We start from the raw sequence: 14,430 nt of genomic DNA on the forward strand, positions 1-14,430 counted from the left end.
CAGCTGGTGGGAGCTGAAGACAGGGGCCAGTCCTCCTTGGGCTCGGGATGCCACCCCCTCTTCCTACATCTTCATGCTCTCCTTCTCTGTTGGCCCCTCCCAGCCATATTAAAGAGCCACAAGGAAATGCTCTCCTCCATTCCATTCTCCTGTCCTCCTATCCACCCCTCCCTTCTTTCCCTTTGCCATCAATTTCTTGACTTGCCCCCCATTTCTCCCCTCCCATCCACACTGCGGTCTGGTTTCTGCCCCACTACTCTCGCGAAACTGATCTCCTTGAAGCCCCCAATGATTTCTCCGTTGACAAGTCCAGGGCACTACTTCCCAATCCTTATCTTTGTGACCGCCAAGCCGAGTCAGATCTTAAACAACGTCTCTGTCTTGAAAATCTCTTCCCTTGGCTTCCGCGCCACCTTTCCTTTTCTTTCCATGAGACCGATCACAACCAGTGCTGCAGATTCCATCGAATTAAGGAATGCTGTTGCCTACATGTGTGAATGAGCTCAAGTGAGTAAAGTACTGAAGTAGAGGACACCTAAAGTGAAACGTCTTCATGAATGTCCACGTGGCTGAGCAGCAAGCTAACCTTTCCTACATGTGCTAAAGAAGAAGAGTTGGGTTTTATTTTATTTACTTTTCCCTGGACTGTGTTGAATGACTATCATCTACAAGTTCAGGCTACTTTTGGCTGAGGATTAATGCACTGGGAGAGCTGAGAGAAAACTGAACAATAGAGCTGTCTTTTTCTTGACCAGTTCACCTTAGTTTCCCAAACTCTAAGTCTTTTCCGAATTCTTTCTCCTTTCTATTGTAGTAAAAGGAACATAACACAAAATCCACCATTTGGATCATTTTACAATTCACCGTACCATTCAGTGGAATTTACTACTGTCACAATGTTGTGCAACTATCACCACTGCCTAGCTGCAAAACATTTTCATCAACCAAGAGGAAACCTACACCCATTTTAAGGAGTCATTCCCTATTTCCCTCTCTTCCAAACCCCTGGCAACCACTAATGTAGAATCTTTTCTGTGTGTATGGATTTGCCACTGCTGGACATTTCATATAAATGGAACCATACAATATGTAGCCTTTCATGCCTGACTCCTTTCAATTAGTTGCATCCATCATGTAGCATGTATCAGAAATCCACTCACTGTTATGGCTGAATCCTTCATACCCTTTGAATACAAAATTAAAACTACGTTGAGAGTGAAGCTCTGTTTTAATGGCACATCTATTAGGCCAATTCATTGAAAGAAGCTGAAGATGGAGATATTGTTGTGAAATGATAATCGTTGAGAAGCCTCAGCCAATTGGATAACGAAAAGTTTGGGAAATGTTGCAAAAAATTATCTGCTTTATGTTAAAAGCCTATTAAACAAGGATGCAGGAGATTGTCTTTTTCTTGCAGGTAACTTAAATGAGGCAGAAAGAAATAACTGCCCTTTAGAACACATTTTGAAAGGATTCCATTTATTCTTAATAGACGAATGGGAGTACAGGAAGTTCACATCCAATATGGACTCCCTGTCCAAACACTGTTTATCGTTCTAGCCACCACTATCGAATTATATTTCTTGAGAGTAAGGCAGCTCAATTCCTGCATATTACTTTCTAAAATTCATCCATCAAATCCATTAATACAGTATAAACAAGAGTTGTTCAAGTTTAAGTGCGCTTCAAATATCAGGTATAAAGAACCCCCAGTAAGAAAAAGAATCCTATATCTCTTGCCAGAATGTGGTCAGCTCTGGGGCGCTCTGCTAGCTGAAAGACACATTCATTATTAAGGGGATAGAGGCTGTTTAAGTGGGATGAGAGCCAAAAAATTTTAACTACATATATGTGTTAAGAACAGTGCTGGGTTATCTCATATTCTCTATCAGTCAAGGCTCACCGTTTTACATACGTGAAAAGCAAAGTTAAAAGTGTATTAGTAGGGCTTCCCTGTTGGCGCGGTGGTTAAGGATCCACCTGCCAGTGCACGGGACACACGTTTGAGCCCTGGTCCGGGAAGATCCCACATGCCACGGAGCAACTAAGACCATGTGCCACAACTACTGAGCCTGCGTGCTAGAGCCCGTGAACCACAGCTACTGAAGCCCACGCACCTAGACCCCGTGCTCAGCAACAACGAGAAGCCACCACAATGAGAAGCCCGCGTACTGCAACAAAGAGTAGCCCCCGCTCACCGCAACTAGAGAAAGCCCGCGCACAGCAACGAAGAGCCTAGGCAGCCAAAGATAAATAAATAAATACGTCTATTTTTAAGAAAAGTGTTTTAGTAACTTACTAAAAGGCACGCAACCAGTAAACGTGAGCACACTCAAGTTTAAGCTAATACTTGAGATTAATAAAAACGGCACTAAATTAAAAGTTCAGAGATATTTTTTATTTCATACTTTCACTAATGCTCTTCGGAGATAAATCATGTCATTTATATGGGCCTTAGTTTTCACAACTTTAATAGTTGGAACCTTGACTAGATGATCTGTATGTAGTCTTCCAATTCTAAAATGTTCCACTAATTTGGACTGCTACAATAATTGCCCTTCCAATACATGCATGCTGCCACCAAGTAGCAGTAGAGACTACTAGTTCCTTTTTTACCCCTAGTGGGGGTGCATTTTGACAGCAGACTTATCCGTCAATAGTACAACCTGTTAGTATAACTATAAGATAACAAAATAATCTGGCATTCTTTCCTGTAAAAGAGAAGCTTTACATTGTGTCTGTGAATCATACCAGAATCACCTGCAGGTTTTTAAATATAGAGGAAATCCTGAACCCATTGAATGAGACTCTTCAGAGACAGGACTTGGGCATCTGGAATTTTGGGTTCCCATCATTTGTATGTTTTATTTCATTTTATTTTTGCCTATGTACAATATTTGTCACATCCTTTTGAATCTTTAAAACTTTCTTTTTGTTTTAAATTTTAGAATATTCCATAATCTTCACCTACTTTTCATAAGGTGTTATCTGTTATGTTTATTCGATCTTGTGCGTCTCCTGGTTAAGACTTCTTTCTTTCCTTTCTTTGTTTTTTTCGGGGCCCTGCCTCATGTCTTGCAGGATCTTAGTTCCCTGACCTGGGATTGGACCCCAGGGCCCCAGCAGTGAAAGCTTCATGTTCTAAATACTGGACCACCAGGGAAGTCCCAAGATTTCAGTTTTAAATGACTTCTTTCCCCACTCTAATTCATTCCTGGGATCAGTTTCATGTTTGGACATTAAAGCAACCTTGCATTGCCAGAATAAAGCTACTTTGATTCTGATATATGATTGTTTTACATACCATGGATACAGTTTGTGCTTCTCTTTACACATTTTGCATGCATGTTCAAAGGAGAAACTGGCCTGTGATTCTATTCTCGTAATATTCTTTATCGATTTTTTTGTTGCTTTTTTAAGATTCTATACTTTATGTTTTATTTATTTATTTTTGGCTGCATTGGGTCTTCATTGCTGTATGCGAGCTTTCTCTAGTTTCGGCGAGCGGGGGTCTATTCTTTGTTGCGGTGAGTAGGCTTCTCATTGCAGCCTTCTGACCCCATGGGCTTCTGACCCCATTCGTCAGTGCTACTTCAGGTCCTCACCCCTTCCCTTCTGACCCTGGGCGGTGAAATCCTCTTTCTGCGGCTGGCGTGCGGCAGAAAGTCAATGAGGCAAGAGTAGGTTTGGAGTATCCAAGGAGCAGAAAGGATGTCAGCGTGTGGAAAACAGAGCGAGCAAATTGGAGAGGAGAACGAAACAGTCAGAGAGGAAACAGAGGCCCAGATTTCTAGGTCTGTGGAGGCACTCTGAGGACTTTGCATTTTCTGTGAAGAAGCCACTGAAGAAATTTGAGTGACATGATCTGACTTATGTTTTAACAAGATCTCTCTGGATGCCACGCTGATTAGAGACTGTAGGAGAGCAAGGACAAGCCCCAGAAGACCAACAGTTGATTCAAAGAAATGATTACTCAAACATCGTCCCCCTCCTCAGTGAAGACGCAGAGCAGGAATTGGCAAATAATGGCCACGAATCAAATCAGGCTCTCAGCCTGGATCTGTGGGACTGCGAGCTAATAATGGTTCTCACGTTTAGAAAGCTTGTTGAAGAGGAAAGAAGAGGAGAAGCTACAGAAACTGTATATGGCCCACAAAGCCTAAGATATTTCAAATCCAGAAAATGCTTTCCAACACCTGACGTAGAGCATGTGGCTGGTAGGAGGTCCTCAACCAAATTTGGAAGAGGAATACATGAGTCAGTTAGTTCCTGAAAACACTGTAAAGTGATAGGTGTCAAGAAACATTTACCCCTTCACCCTTAACCTTCACAAATGATGCCAGTTCCATTGAGCTATTGAAAAATACATTCTGGCTTTCAGAAAAATAACCCAGAGGACATTTTCTCACATACGCAAGGTCATAAACAACTGTCAAGTGAAGTTGAAATAGCAACAAATCAAATAATAACAAAAACCATTTTGACTGATTTTTAAATCTTAGAAAGCATTTTCATGTTCATTATCTAATTTAATCCTCAAATCAACGTCATGAGATAGTTATTATTTCCCCATTAGAAATGACCACATATGAAATCCTTAGTGATTGCTCAACAAAAGCTGAAATCTTGAGTGTTGCATCTGTTAAGGCCATGATTGGGTGTTTTCCCATGGGAACATTGGATGCTAAAATCCACAGGGATTTTCAGCTCAAGATGGCAGACTAGGAAATATATTTACTTTCTGTTCCTCCTGAAACCATATCTAAATAAAACTGTAGAAATACCAAAATTAATCAACCAATAAAAGCCAAGATATTCTGGAAGTCATCAACCACAGAAAGATTTCAACACATTTCGAGAAGGCAAGCAATGAAATGGAGGAGCCATGAATAAAATAATGAAGAAAAAAAGGCTGAGCCTAAGTAAGGTCTGCACAAAGTCACTCAGCTTTTGCTGAGCTCTGGTTATAGTAAAGGGCAGAGGAAAGAAGAGGGGCTGAAAACAAGGAGACAAACGTCATTTTAGGAAAAACACTTCATTTAATGAGCTCCAGGGAACACTCAGCCTGCTGCCATACTAACTCATGAATTACAATGGATTGTTGGTAAGCAAGACAAGAAAACAGGGAAGAAACAAAAGAAACAAAAATCAAGACACTGTTTCTAACTGGACTCTTCTCAAATGAGATCGAGGAATTATGGTTCAATGCCACAGCTGTAAATCATTTCTGCTCTTGGAGAGGTTACAAAGGGCTTATAATATTTCCCTTGTTTTCAGACAGAATTTAGGTCTGAGCAAAAGCTTTTGTGTCCTCCAACCCCAAAATTTATTGGGGATGGAAGCCCAGATTTGCTGGGACATACCATAAAAAGAATCTCAAGAGCAGAGGGTCAAACTGATTTTGGAATATATGAATTATGCCCAGTGTGAGTTTCAATAGGTTTATATATATATATACATTTTTACTGATCTATATGATTTTGGGTTCTGAAACTTCTACATGTCACATGCGTGATACATAACAGACAATGTCAGCCCCAGGAGGGAGAAAACACTCCAATGAAGCAAGCCAAAGAAACAAGTTTTAAGCAAGGTCAAGTGATGTGTAGACCAGGATTGTTCAATTCCTACCTGTCATGCTGAAGCTTCCAGCTCCTGAATAACAACACATGCTTCCCTTGTCCTAGACAGCCAAGAGTACGTCTCCTCTCTTGGGCATAGGAATCCCTAGAGTTACATATGGGTAGTAAAGAGTGGACCCAGCTGTCATACTCACAATGACCAAATTGTGTTGATCGTACTTTATACCAATACATCGCTCCACGCTGAAGTTGCAATAAATGATATATTTGCTTTCTAGACATGAATGAGACGCCTTACTGGATATACTCCAGGAAGGCCAGAGAAGCTGGTTTCTAATCCATATGGAACAATTCACTGGTGAATTTCTTTCAGGATAGACCATGATTTATCTAGAATATCATCTTTACATATCTGGATCCTTCAAACTAGACAAAGGGAAAATACGGGCTTCAAGCCTCAGTTAGAAATATGGAATGGTGCCATGCTGACAACGGGTGCTCCCTGACCTGTATCTTCTGAGATTAGAACACAGTGTGGTGGATGACCAATTCATGCGTTGAACAAAAGAAGACCTCCTACAGGGCAGTGTAGCTGTTCGTTACAGGTATGGCACTTAGGGCTAAGTACCATAAGGACTACAAGAAAAAAAGAAAAACAAGTAACACATGAAGCATATACGATAAGGAGGCACCACAGTCCAGAGCACAAGCTCTGGAATCACACAGGCTTGGATCGAATCCCGGCTAAGCCACTACCATCTATATACCCTGAAGGACAGGCCAAGGTTTAAATGTTCTTTTACCAAATTTCAAAACAGAAGTGAAGAAAGAACCTATCTGCCAGGAAGGGACATCGTGGGCTGCAGCATCCAGTCGGATCAGGGCTCTGCATCTCCTGCTCAGAAACCTTGGCCACCTGGCTCATGGTGATGCTGGCAGCTGAGCAGCCCTGGAGAAGGCGATCCTGTCTGCAGGTCTCGCAGAGGAGCTGGGGAGGTCTGCGGACGAGGTGGCCCACACCCTGGTAAGCTCTGGCTGCCTCCTGCCCTCAGGTCTGAGCAGGCTCTGGCCTCTGGCCCCGTGGTGGGGAAGGCCTGGCCGATACATACGCAGGGCTGAGGGGCCTGCAGAGCCAGTCGCCAGGCAGGGTGAGCTCTGGAGGAGGCTTCCACAGTCCCCAACAGTCTCCGCATGGTGGCCCATCTGGTGCCAAACACCTGCCACCCACAGCCAGAAGTCCCAGCCACTAGAAAGTCCAGAAGGGGCCCTGCCCTTTGCCTTTGGGCCGGGGTTAAGCCAGCAGCTGGGCTTGCATGTGACCCCTGCATCACCCCCTGCCCCGCCTGCACTTTCTCTGTGACACGTACAATGGATATGTCATAAAGCCAGGCAGAGCCAGTGCTATAAATTCAGACGAGTTAGAATCTAGGAAGAGGCTCTCCCACTTTCACTCTCTGCTCTCAGATCAGGCAGGCAGTACCTCTAATATGGAAGCTATGGACACCACACCTCCTTCACACGCTGTCCTCTCCCATTCTGCTCCTGTTTTCCCCAGCACCCCATTTACGGCCCTGGCGGGCATCGGTGCTTCAGCAGGAAGCACGTCAGACCCCGAACCTATGGACACCACACCACCTTCACACGCTGTCATCTTCCATTCTGCTCCTGTTTTCCCGACCACCCCATTTACGGCCCTGGCGGGCATCGGTGCTTCAGCAGGAAGCACGTCAGACCCCGAACCTATGGACACCACACCACCTTCACATGCTGTCATCTTCCATTCTGCTCCTGTTTTTCCCAGCACCCCATTTACGGCCCTGCCGGGCATCGGTGCTTCAGCAGGAAGCCCGTCAGACCGCGAACCTACGGACACCACACCTCCTTCCCACGCTGTCATCTTCCATCCTGCTCCTCTTTACCCCAGCACCCCATTTACGGCTTAGGCCGGCACTGGTGCTTCAGCAGGCAGCACCTCTAACACCAAAGCTATGGACACCACACCTCCTTCCCAGGCTGTCATTTTCCAGTCTGCCCTGTCTCCAATAGAACCACTACCCATTTCACACCGCTGTTCCAAGTTCTGGGAACACACCACCCAGTGATAGCAATGCCTCAGCCCATGCCTCGACTCATTTACCTGCAACGTGAGCCAACAGATAGACCAACACTTCAAAGTTATGACAGAATGTTGAGTAAGTTATACGCTTGGAATTTCATTTATTATTATTAACAAGCACAACTGTAGTGCTTAGACTATAACAAGTACTATTCTAAGGGCTTACCAAATATTAACTCACTTATTCCTCATAATGGCAACCCTAGAGGTAGGGAATATTCATAATGTTCACTCTTCTGGGGGCAACTGAGGCCCAGAGACGTTGAAGAGCTTGCCTAATGCCACACAGTAAGTAGGTGGCAAAACCCGGGATTAAAACCAGACCGTCTAGACTTTCATCACTTTGCTGTGCCACCGTACTATAAGTTGTGGTTAGGGAAGGAACTAAATTGACAAGACTCTGAACTAAAAGGAGAAGGGAGAAATGAGAAAATGAGTGATCCTAGAAACTAGAGTAGAGTTAGGCTCAGCAATTTCTGGTGATGAGACCCGGAAGAACAAGAACTTGGTTGGAATATTAACTTGGGGTAGTATCTGAATCCATGGAGAAATGGTTTTGTTTTCTGTAAAATTTAGAAAGGTCAGTTGGATGAAGATTAATGAAGACAAAAGTAGAAAGGAAAAGAAAAAGGTGCCTTAAGGGAGACATAACCGCTTCCCTCTACGTACCCACAGTTGGGGTCCTGTGGGAAAGGATGGAGCTCTCTCTACCGGGTTGGTCACCAGGCTGAACAAGGAGAAACATGGCAACCATTGTACTGGTTTTGATGATCTCTCAAAACCAAGGCTTCAGTTTCCAAGAACGACCTACGGTAGCATAACTAGTGTGTGTCACACATGCCACTAAGTGTGTTTCCAGTCACACATTTTCATTGGAGAACTACTTCCTATGAGGTAGGCATTAGTTCCCTATGGCTGCTGTAACAAATGACTACAAATGTGCTTGCTTCTAACACAACACACTTATTTTCTTATGGTTCTGCAAGACAGAGGTCCAAAACCAGTTTCCCTGGGCTGAAACCAGAAGTCGACAGGGCCATCCATCCTCCTTCTAGAGGCTCTAAGCGAGAATCTGTTTGTTTCCTCGCCAGCATTCCTTCACTTCTGGCCACATCAATGCAACCCCAACTTCGTCATCACATTCTCTTTGGAGTACAAATTCCCTCTGCCTCTCTCTTACGAGAACACCAGTGGTTATATTTGGGCCCATCCAGGTAGTCCAGGAGAATCTTCCCATCTGAGAACCATTACTTTCATCCCACTGGCAAAGTGCCTTCTGCCATTTAAGGTGACATTCACAGGTTCTGGAGAGTAGAATGTGGACATTTGGGGGCAATGGTATTATTCAGTCTACGACAAGGTAGATACTATTATCTTTCTCAGACGTAGGAAATGACGTTTAGGGAAGTAGTTTGTCTCAGGTCTACAATTTCCAGAGTAGAGACTTAAATTCTGCCACTGACACTTTAGGACACACCCTAAACAACTTGAATCTGTGTCCTTAACTACTGCATAATCCTTGGTTAAGAGTCACACTTAGGTATCAAGACCCAATTGAATGCAACACAAGTACTGTCTCCTCTTTCACTATGTTTGCCTGGTGTACTGATGAATCTTGCCCAGAGCAGAAGAGTTCAGAAAATTGTTATGCAGGTTTACGAAGAGAAAGCATTTACTGTTTGACGTGCCCAGAGTAACGGAAGGCTTTTTCAAATAAAATATGCCACCAAAGAGTCAAGTGTCACAACAGAGGTAACCCCGTGGGAGTCACGAGACTAAAATTATCTCCAATTGTGCAGGAGAGAAAAGTTTCACTGAAGGCAGGTGTAGTTCAGCCAAGCCCTACAGCACAGAAGTAGGAATGTGGGTATGTACGAATGGGAAACAGTTTAATGCAGAATGGATGAGAAATATGAATTCGTCCTATTCTAAAACAACTGGCTTATTAACTCAGTAAATCGATTTAGTCAGTCAAACTAGCTTTAGCTGATTACTTATCCAGGGAATAGCTGTTTAGAGTAATTTTTGTCATAGAACAGTCAATAAAATGGTTGAACTATAGCTTTAGGCTTGCTAAGTGAAATAGATTGCTCTAGATGATTTTCAAGTGACTTACTTGGTAGTACTCACGAAATTGGGGGTTAACAATTGCTTAAGAAAACAAAGAGAATTGATTTTAAATAAAGTACTTACTGTGTGAACTATCTGTTCAGTAGCTCATGTTAAACGGATGTTTATAATCCCCATTGGACAACCAACTACTTTTTTGCAAATGGCAATGTGAATTGCTCTCGCATAAACTATAGCAATGACCACCTATCTAATTTGTTGTCCAAACCAGAAATGTTCTAACAATACTGGTGTCCTAATAAAAATAAGCACGAAGGGAACACACACTGGGTGTCTCCCGTGTGCCCGTGCATGCATCTATATCTCACTGAACCCCCATAACAGCCCCCAAGAGAGGGACTCTGAGTGTCCCCATGCTGCTTGTGGAGAAACAGGCACAGGAAGGTTCAATAGTCTATCTACCTTATATCACACAGAGGGTGGGAAAGCCCGTTTTTAAACCACCTGCCTCCAATTCCAGGTGTTAGGAGCCAGACTCAGCCTACAGCTCTCTTCTGCTGGCCTGGTGAAACAAGGTGTCATGATTAGTCAAATCCCGGTCTTCACTCATCAAGGTAGCTTGAACACCTGCACATCCTCCAAGTAGCATGTAGCATAAGCAATAAGATGTTTGCCCCGTGATCCTCCAGGAACTTGGAATCAGCTGTGCCTGGTTAGGCTGAGCTGGTTTAGAGTGGAGAGGACCACCGATCTTCCACCCGGGCAAGTGCCTTTTGACCTCCTGCCATCAGAGGGCCGAAAACGCCAGCCTGAGAATGTGCTGAGGCCTGTAGCCTAGTTAGGCCAGCTCAGAACAATGATGAGCACACGTTTTTCCAATCACCTTTCCTCATGCTCCCCATGCCTCATACTGCCCTGCTTCTTTATTCTTTATCCCACAGATACCCAAAGCCCCTTGCCTTTGGGGAGGCGGATTTGAGACCTATTGTCACGTCACGTCCTCGCTTGGCTGCCCTGTGAATAAACCTCCTCTTTGCTGCAAACCTCAGCATTTCAGTGTTTTGGCTTGCTGCGCCTCAGACGGAATGGTTGGGAGCAGTGGTACAGGACCCTTGCATGTGAGGGAAGCTGGTTCCTAGTAGTCACATTGCGGATGTTTTCTCCTCTCGGGGTGGGGCTGGGGCAGACATCCTGCTCTTCCGGAAAGGGAGAAACACAGGTGCCAAACCCTTGCCCTCAGCGTCACCCTCACCTAGGAGCTTGTTAGAAGCACAGAATCCAGGCCCCACCCAGAACTACTGAATACCAGCCTGCATTTAACAAGATCCCCAAGAGAGGCATACCCATATTAAAGTTGGAGAGGCACCAAGCTGTCATCGTCTTCTCCGCAGCTAATGAAAACGAAGCAAAGATTCATCCCGAGCTGACTCTGCCTCAGTCACCTGGATATCCCATGAGCTCATTTAATCCTCCCCAGAACCTGCAAATGAGACTGAGGGTCAGAGTGGTCTAGCACCCAAGGTTCCATAAGAGAACACGACCAAGGCTCACTGGAGCCCAGACTTCCAAAAAAGAAGGCCCCTGAGCACAGCATGGCACCACCGCAACCCAAACCGTGGGCCTGGAGGGCAGGCCAGGCTCCCCACGCAGAGTTCACACCATTCGACAGATGCCCACAGCAGACCACAAGGCAATAATGAGAAGTAACTTCTGATTGTGGAATCTCTGAATTTTGAGATTTAAAGAAAAAATCTGTTTTCAGGGGATGGTTAAAACAGTTCTACCAAGGAGTAAAGAGAGGGCATCTCAAGGCTCCTTCTGGACTAAGAATTTAATGCCTACTTATTGAGAAATGCTCCGTGCATTTGCTCAGCCCTACGTCAAGATGAAGTTCTCTGTGCCCTAGAAGCTTAGGTTCTAAAAAGGCCACAGAAATGGGTGAGACCTAAAAAATGCCAGAACAATGCAACGGTCTTAATCAGACTGTCTTTGCTTTGCCTTGCTTACAAGTCACTGACTTTAAACTGAATATGGTGTCATGTCTTTATGTTTCTTGAAGCTTTGTTTTTTCAAAAGATCATATAAAGATTTTCTTCCATGGTAAGACTTTTATATTGTATTTTTCTTAAACTGGACTGTGGTACATTTACCCTCCATCAGATGATTGCTTATAACTCACCTTGCTTTATTAAGAATACCGCTAGAGGCTTCTATGTGCCTACTAAAGAAAATACAATTTCAGGCCCATTGAAACCAATGAAAATCCAAGATTTCAGAGCATAAGATAATGAAAATTCTCTCTATCCGCGTCTCTTACTGCTTTTAATCTGTTAACAGTCCCTAAGTGTGTCAGATGAAAGGTACTGTCGCGGGAATTGACATCATTAACAGCATTCCATACAGGTAAGTCTTGATTGTTCCAATTTCTCAAAAAGTTGGACATATTTACTGCCTCTATGACATCTCTAGGGTGTGTGGAAGAAATAAAAAAGAGGGCTGTACAATGTATTTCTCCAAATATACACACAAATAGTTTGCACATACAAACAGGGAAACCTTATAAATAATGTATGGGGAGCAAAGTATTGTCGGTAACGGAACTACTCATTTCGAAAGACAACACTGTCACCACGTGTCCCCTCACCAAAACTGACTGGGAATTTTTGGGGGCCACCAAACCAGAGATGGAGATTTTCAGGCACATTCTTGCCAGAAGAGAGAGCCTAGGGCATAAACCACTCAACTTGTTGGCACGAATGCCAGGGCAACCCAAGCAAGGGGATGTACAAGCCTACGTAACGCTTGGAAGTAGGAAGCTTTGGGGGACTACACCTGGGCTGGTACTGGCCTCCCTCCCCAAAGGGACAAGGAGAGCAGAAACCTGGATGGAGTCAAGACAGAGAACAAAGCAAGGCAAGGCTGGGTATGGAGCAACGTGTGGATCCAGGAGCATGTGTCTCAGAACTGCCGGGGCTCTGCAGACCAGCTGCATCCCCATTCTCCTTGACCCTCATGGGTATAATGAACTCAGGATGGGCAAATCCCGGCTGCCAAGTCACTTCCACCTGTCCATGGAGTTGACAGTTACTTGCTCACAGTGAACCAACCTCCCTGGACCTAACAGCTACCGCAGGAGGCGGTAGTGGAGAACAAGGTGACGACAACGACCAGATGCGAAGGAGCAAGAGACGTTCAGCGGACCGACTGGGTGGACTGATGGTGTGGGGTTAAGTCTGCAGAGCTAAAGGGGCCAGATGTAGAAAAGGGAAGGGGAACCATGAGGATATGGTCAAGCCCCATCGTATGGATATTTCATCCATATGTTGTATGCAAATCCCATTCAATTTGCTCTGAGTGAACAAGAGAGAACTAAATTATCCTTTAAACCATGTCAGTGACTTTATTTACCATCTCATTTGATGAGCTCATAGCCCAGGGTCAGAGGGAAATGGGAGCTGTGAGTCTGCCATCTCTCAGGAAGTCTCAGGCCTCAGAGGCCCCTCAGAGCCAAACTACCTCACCTTTTGCACTTTTCAAGCAACGTTATTCCTAAGTGCGAGTCACCCTCTTCATCAGGTTCTCCAAGAAACAGCAATCTCTCCCAATGAGAGAGGAAATATGGGCTACTTTGGCTTGCTGAGGCACAATATGTAGGTCTCCAAAATGGTACCTGCCTGGGGATTTTTCAAGAAAATTAAGCATCAGTGGTGATTTGTTTGTCTTCACATAACGTATGACCCAGATGTGCTGAGAAATAAGAAAAGGACGAACGAATCAAGGGTGGCTGATCCAAGGAGGCAAGGGGCAACTTCCACAGCCTACGTGGAAAGCTAGAGGGAGGGAACATCCAGCTGGTGGGAGCTGAAGACAGGGGCCAGTCCTCCTTGGGCTCGGGATGCCACCCCCTCTTCCTACATCTTCATGCTCTCCTTCTCTGTTGGCCCCTCCCAGCCATATTAAAGAGCCACAAGGAAATGCTCTCCTCCATTCCATTCTCCTGTCCTCCTATCCACCCCTCCCTTCTTTCCCTTTGCCATCAATTTCTTGACTTGCCCCCCATTTCTCCCCTCCCATCCACACTGCGGTCTGGTTTCTGCCCCACTACTCTCGCGAAACTGATCTCCTTGAAGCCCCCAATGATTTCTCCGTTGACAAGTCCAGGGCACTACTTCTCAATCCTTATCTTTGTGACCGCCAAGCCGAGTCAGATCTTAAACAACGTCTCTGTCTTGAAAATCTCTTCCCTTGGCTTCCGCGCCACCTTTCCTTTTCTTTCCATGAGACCGATCACAACCAGTGCTGCAGATTCCATCGAATTAAGGAATGCTGTTGCCTACATGTGTGAATGAGCTCAAGTGAGTAAAGTACTGAAGTAGAGGACACCTAAAGTGAAACGTCTTCATGAATGTCCACGTGGCTGAGCAGCAAGCTAACCTTTCCTACATGTGCTAAAGAAGAAGAGTTGGGTTTTATTTTATTTACTTTTCCCTGGACTGTGTTGAATGACTATCATCTACAAGTTCAGGCTACTTTTGGCTGAGGATTAATGCACTGGGAGAGCTGAGAGAAAACTGAACAATAGAGCTGTCTTTTTCTTGACCAGTTCACCTTAGTTGCCCAAACTCTAAGTCTTTCCCGAATTCTTTCTCCTTTCTATTGTAG

This window comes from Leucopleurus acutus, assembly GCF_964270905.1.
Source record: "Leucopleurus acutus genome assembly, chromosome: 14".
Lineage (NCBI taxonomy): Eukaryota > Metazoa > Chordata > Mammalia > Artiodactyla > Delphinidae > Leucopleurus > Leucopleurus acutus.